This window comes from Temnothorax nylanderi, unplaced genomic scaffold (assembly GCF_030848795.1).
Source record: "Temnothorax nylanderi isolate EJ_2023f unplaced genomic scaffold, tnyl_v1.0 TNYL_tig0609_pilon, whole genome shotgun sequence".
NCBI classification, from domain to species: domain Eukaryota; kingdom Metazoa; phylum Arthropoda; class Insecta; order Hymenoptera; family Formicidae; genus Temnothorax; species Temnothorax nylanderi.
The window spans coordinates 59,712-66,547 of record NW_027249671.1 but is presented as its reverse complement, the minus strand read 5'-3'; the positions used below and the strand labels follow the sequence as shown (position 1 = coordinate 66,547).

Genomic DNA, 6,836 nt, shown 5'->3' with positions numbered 1-6,836 from the left:
TATAACACAAAACATGGAACTACTTATGACAAGATAGAAGGATCGGAGCGAGTTAAACTTGTGCACGATTTAAAATTAGCTGTCATCGATAATAAAGTAATTTTTGTTTATAATATATATTATCATGATATAAAATATGTGTATTTTACTACATTTAGAGTTTTAATTATTTAATTTAATACATTACATTTAATTACACAAAGATATTATTCTTCTAATATAGGAAGAAGAATCGGAATTAAATAAGCCTGCTTTGTATGCTAGTTACAAAATTGCTCATCTTATTGCACGCGAATCACGTCCATTTAGCATTGGTCCATTTGTCAAGCAATGTCTTGAAATTGCGGCAGAGACAGTATGTCCTAATAATGTAAATATTTTTAAATCAATTAGTCTCTCTCCTCGAACTGTGGCACGCCGCATTGAAAAATTAAGTGAAGATCTCGAGCGATAATTGCTATTAAAAGCAAAGAATTTTATTGCTTTTTCGTTAGCTCTTGACGAAAGTACTGACGTTGTTGATACCGCACAATTGGCAATTTTTATTCGTGGTGTGGATAGCAACCTCTCTATTACTGAGGAACTTTTAAATATAATACATCTGAAAGATACTACAACTGGAGAAGACATATTGTCTAGTGTTGAAGAAGCAGTGGAAGGCATAAACCTATCTTGGGACAAATTAGCTTCAGTTGCTACTGATGGTGCTGCAGCAATGGTTGAATGTAATACGGGCTTCCTAGGACGTTTGAAGTCAAAATTAATGGCGCAATCAAGACAAGAAATACATTCGATCCATTGTATTATCCATCAAGAGGCTTTGTGCGCAAAATCTTTAAAGTATGACGAAGTAATGAAAATTGTTATTAAAGTTGTAAATTTTATCAAGAGACACGGCAGTGTCTCGCGCCAAGTATACGCGGAGCGAGACCGACCGTGACTCTTTTACGCGACGCGACGGGTTGCGAGTATACGAGATGTTGAGATCTCGATAACGAGTGAACGGATCAAGTTCTAAGTAGGCTTGATCGATAGCTTGGGGTCGAATTAGGGGGGGGTTTCTGTTATAAATATTCCGCTACGTGCCCTACGAGCGGAGATATTGCGACGCAAAGTCCAAATGTGAAAATTTTATTTTAAGATACTTTCTTCTACGTCGACCGCTCTCATCTTAATATAACATATATATAACAGAGAAATGTCACTTTCACTTTTTCGACACTGGCGGCTAACGGCGTTAGTATCGCAGTGCAGTGCAGTGCAGACAGTGCGTTTAGCGCGCTGTCATCAGTCAGTTCATCAGTTAACCTATTCTCGAGAGACACGGTAGTACGCGCGGAGCGAGACCGACCGTGACTCTTTACGCGACGCGACGATTAATTCAAGGTAATTGTTTTATGTAATTATCCTATATAATTATCTTATTCTATATATTACTGTTACTTATTTTACTGTTTATACTACGTTTACGTGAGTGTTTACATAGGTTAATAACCTATTATATTCATTTATATATTGACAGCAGAGAGCTGATACTGAGATCAAGGAGTCAAGGAGCCTGTTCACACGAGGCGTTTCTGCCGCGCGATTGCGGCCGCGCGTTAACGTTTGCACGAGCCGCACGCTGTCGCGAGGTAAGGTGCGACAACGCGCGTACGCGAAACGGCAGTAACACCGTAATCGTGCCGGCGATATACTGAAAATAGAATTGTTTCGTGCTTATCTGGAGATTTCGTATCCCTACATTGCCCTACATCGTATTACCACCGCTGCCGGAAAAGAAGGTTCTCTACGCTTTTGGCAGAAAGTGACGACTGACACGTTCGATCCCGACTTCGTTGATGATCGCAGAAGAGCTGGAGGAGGACTCGAGGTACGTTTCCGATTTGCAATTATAAAAGTATCGTGCGATGAATGTTGTACCCAATTATAACCTCAAATGAAGTTGTGCACGTTGCTAGTAACGCTGTCTGTAATAATTTGCGTGAAAGATTATTGATGTAATATAAAAATAAATTACACAATATGTATGTTTATTGTTCCCGAAACGAGTTACGATCTCATATTCTTCTAAAGCTTACCCTCATGTTCTTTTACTCAAAACCATTTTGACTTTTTAATCAGCTTGTAAACCGAATTATAAGGCCTGTTTTTTTTATCGGGCTGACACTTTCTTTCTCACTTTTCCCAAATTTTAAATATATATTATTTTTAATGTGAGTGTATATTAGTGTAACAATAAGAAACAGACCTATAACATGGATGAATGTTGAAACCAAATTTGAGACGAGTTAATCGTTTCTACAAAGAACAATGTATCATTCCATGTGATAAATATAATCTTCAAATTTTATAATAATATCATATTACAATTATTTTAGGTTCCAGTATGGGTGTGAAATCTGTAGTGCTAGTAGGTGGGATGGACATGCATGCATAAGGAATAATACTCGAAAAGAAACCTCATATTATCATCGCTACACCTGGTAGATTATTCGACCACTTGGAGAATACAAAAGGCTTCAATTTACGACAGTTAAAGTTTCTGGTAATTATATAAGCATATGGATTTATTTTGACAATCATTACATTGATTCTAATCTCTCTCTCGTTTTATTCGCAAGGTGATGGACGAGCCAGACCGCATCTTGAACATGGATTTCGAGGTAGAGGTTGATAAAATTCTCAGAGTAATGCCACGAGAAAGAAGGACGTTACTATTTTCAGTAACGATGACAAAGAAGGTGCTGAAGTTGCAACGTGCATCCTTACGCAATCCCGCGAAAGTTGAAGTGTCTACTAAGTATCAGACTGTAGAAAAACTGCAACAATATTACGATTTATTCCAGTGAAATTCAAGATACGAAATATAAACGATATAACTGTTAGTCACAAAAAGAAATATCAATCATCACAATTATTTTATTATTATTTTGGTACGATATACTCTTTATATTTATATGATAAAATTGCCATTTGAAATTAAGCATTTATTGAGACTCGTAAGACTTTTCGATGTTCTTATTTTTGTATCGTAATTATAAGTCGTTGATTAAAGAAAACAACTTGTATAGATAAGTAAATGTGCTATTTGAATTAGCTAACTGAATCAATGTTTAATTATAACTGTCGCAAATATTTGTATTTTTGTGCAATTAGAAATAAATTTCTTTTAAAAATTAAAATTTATCTTTTACGTAGCATGTTTCTCATTTGTATTATTCTTGAGTTAATTACTGAATTATATTCAATATTCTGAAATTTAGAATAAGTAGTTTATTCTTATCGTCTGAATATTTTTCCATTTAGGCTTGTGGTTAGCGCCGGTGTTGTACATCTCATTAGTATAGCATTAGTCGGCTGGGGCTCAGGCAGAGAAAAGGATGATCGTCTGGAACCAATACCTGCACTTGAAGAGAAAACAGCCGCAGCGATAATGTTATACTAAACATTATAATAGTGTTAAAATCGATGCAAGACTACGATTGAATTACGCTAACGTGCGTAATATCAAATTGATAGTGTCTATATCAAGATTGAACAAAAATTATAGCTGATTGTGAGATTAAATAGCAATAGTTTTCGTTCATATTTGCCTAGATACAGTCCAGTTTTGCAACAGATATTGTGCAATTTAATATTGAATTGAAACGCAAATATAAACGTAGCAAGTATGTTTGAAGTGAAACGCGTTAATAAAAGACAATATTTCTCGTATGTGACGAATTAAGAGTTGGGATATGTATCACCCATGTGTGGCATATAATGTACATTTTGTCATGTTTTATGCATCGATATTATGTTAGTTCATAATAATATTCGTGATTTCAAAGCGACACTAATCGATTTACGAAATTTACGGAAAACGAGCATTTTATGTGTAACAATCGATTATTTATGATTGAAAGTTATGCGCTATTCGCTTTACATGGCATAAAAAGACGAGATTGAGCATGAAAAAACGCTTTATTATAGCTTAATCTATACATTAGTTTTTTTTATCAATAAGGCCGCAATCTAGACAATTATCGTTTCAAACTTCGGTTAACAAATTTCTATCGTTGATTAGTATAAACATTCGTATATCGAGTTATCTCCTGATATATCTCGTAAATAGTTAAAATCCATTTTCATATCCTTATTTAGCTATGTTTTTTTTTTTTTTTTTTTACAAAGGCGATTGTTTTGACTAGACTGGGCTCTTAAAAGAGAACGATAATATATATATTTCTACCTATAATCCAATTAGTTAGAGGATATTTAATAAGTAAGTGTGGCGTGCCTTTTCTTCGAGACTAAATACTTTTAACAATTATTTCTTGAGACTGTTATATCCATATAAAATGTACGATTTAATTCCGTGGCCGTGGCAAATCGTACATGGAACGTATCATGAAATGTAAATACAATAAAAAGTTTGCTCCTCGGGAGTATATATTTATTACAATGATGTCGCGGGTGTAATAATAAAACAGCGAACAGGTCATAGAATGTGTTATAATCTTCGTACATACTTTATTTCCTTCATTACGTCGAGATCCTCGTCCTTATAATTTATTTCACATAAATAGTTTCATGCGTATAATATACAATAATCATTTGCTGTAGGTATGCGATGGGAAGAAAACGTACAGTAGGAAATTGTACAATTTTCCTCTTAAGGAAAGATGTGTGATAACACGCGAGATAATGTAAAAAAATTTAATGAAGGAGTAGGGTACAAGAGAATTTTATTGATATCTCTATCTTTTCTATATCTTTTCAACAGAAAGAAATTATTTATTGTATCAAAGGTATTAAAACTATTTATTGTATATCGAATATCAATGATTATATTTTAATGATAAAAGACGATGAGAGTGGTGGTGAAATTTTTTTACTTTATTAGTATTAATCACGTTAGAATGCGATTATGTCCTATATCGCTAAATATACAGGGTGTTCCTCAATGTTTGGTACTTTTTTCATATTTAGATAGAGCGAGCCAAACTGAGTCGAAAAGTCATGTACCATTTTGCAATTTTCGCAATAAGATCGTCAAGTCTTCTCGCAGAGAGTATTCATTATGTACATGGCTCTGTATTCCACGTTATTCAGACCGAATGGTGAGTTTCCTAAGGAATCTTTTTAATATCTCAACATTAATTAAACAAATTTACAGATATGGATCAATTAATCTATGTTTCTGATACTTTGAATCGGTAAACTCACCATACGGTACGGAGAACGTGTAACTTAATTTCTGTAACTGCCGCTGAAGATGGCTCAAAACTGAGCCGAAACGTACGGATCGATGTAATGTATCAAAACGACGAATAAATCAGTTATTTCTGATATTACGCACTGTGATCTTCCTCTGACCCTCATAGCCTTGACTTCTCCTATTTTAATCTCGAGGGTCCTCATATTACTTTATTTATTATTTTGACTTTTCTTTGATAAAATTTTATTATGTTCTTTGAAGGAGTATAAATTCTTCTTTCGAGTACATGATAAAGACTCTTTCTAAAATTTGTACATTTTAAGACTATTATCAAGAAAATATTCTTTCTTAAAGACAACCGTTACTTACTAAAAGAAAAAAAGTAAATTGAGTAATCGCTTTTTTAAGCAGTACAATTGATATTTCCCTGTGTATGCATGTACACTCGTATGTACATACGTACGCACAAAAAATTTTTCTATGTTGTTAGAAAACTTTATTTCTATTTAAAAAAGGCGAGAAACTATCATCGCTCAGAACGGGGGCCCGGCGTTACGCGCCGCTCGTGCGTAATCATCGACGCTTGTAGAAAACAACTGCCCGCGCGCCGACCGCGGGGCGGCCGCATCTCGCCGCGCGCTTGGATTTGGCGGTGGGCCGGGCCAATACGGCGATTTTTAATCATTAATAACTCATCAACTATTGCGAAAATTGCAAAATGGTACATGACTTTTCGACTCAGTTTGGCTCGCTCTATCTAAATATAAAAAAAGTACCAAACATTGAGGAACACCCTGTATACAGGGTATAAAACTAAAGGTGTTACAAACTATTATTTCTAAAACTAAGCAAATTATGAAATTTTTGTTTCTTTAGAAATAATAGCCTGTAACATCTTTAGCTTTACAATCTGTACATACTGTTTGTAAGATATACTCTTTATAAGACTAGACATTATAGACGCGCGCGCTATTTAATTAGAAGAGGATGCGTAACACTACAAAATGCATGATATCAGTACAAAATTACCTTTTTCAAAAAAGGTAAAAAAAGGGCGCCAAGTACACGCGTGGTTGTTACCTCGAAAAAAAACCAAGTGGTAGTATCATTAATTTTAAATTCAAAAATAAATAAAATCTATTCTAACCTAGGTGGTAGTAGCTTTAATTTTTCTTAACAAAATTATTAAATTACAAAATTGTTACTTTATTCAATCCAAGTGATATCTACCTCGAAAAAACCTAAATAACAAGTGGTATCTATTTAATCGAAAAAAAAACCAAGTGGTAGTATCATTAATTTTAAATTCAAAAATAAATAAAATCTATTCTAACCTAGGTGATAGTAGCTTTCATTTTTCTTAACAAAATTATTAAATTACAAAATTGTTACTTTATTCAATCCAAGTGATATCTACCTCGAAAAAACCTAAATAACAAGTGGTATCTATTTAAAAAAAAATATGTGAAATCTTTTAATACTGCGCCAATTACAAAGAGAGAATATATATATATATATATACCTTAACAAAATTATTATTATATCACAAAATTGCGTTACCAAACTCAATCCAAGTGATACGTACCAACCTAAGTGGTAGTAGCCTTATTTCTCCTTAACAAAATTATATCAC

General features: G+C 33.7%; 1 long non-coding RNA gene across 3 annotated transcripts; it reads left to right on the top strand.

The window, feature by feature from the left end:
* The first annotated feature begins 888 nt into the window (after positions 1 to 888).
* LOC139784303 (uncharacterized) lies at positions 889 to 4,501 on the top strand. 3 transcript variants are annotated; one of them, XR_011721533.1, is made up of 6 exons: positions 889 to 1,386; positions 1,523 to 1,634; positions 1,730 to 1,873; positions 2,382 to 2,548; positions 2,625 to 2,936; positions 3,310 to 4,501. It is a non-coding gene; the product is annotated as an uncharacterized lncRNA (long non-coding RNA). The 3 variants fall into 3 exon arrangements; XR_011721534.1 differs by having other exon boundaries at positions 1,523 to 1,873; positions 2,625 to 2,884; XR_011721532.1 differs by having other exon boundaries at positions 1,523 to 1,873.
* Positions 4,502 to 6,836: the final 2,335 nt, after the last annotated feature.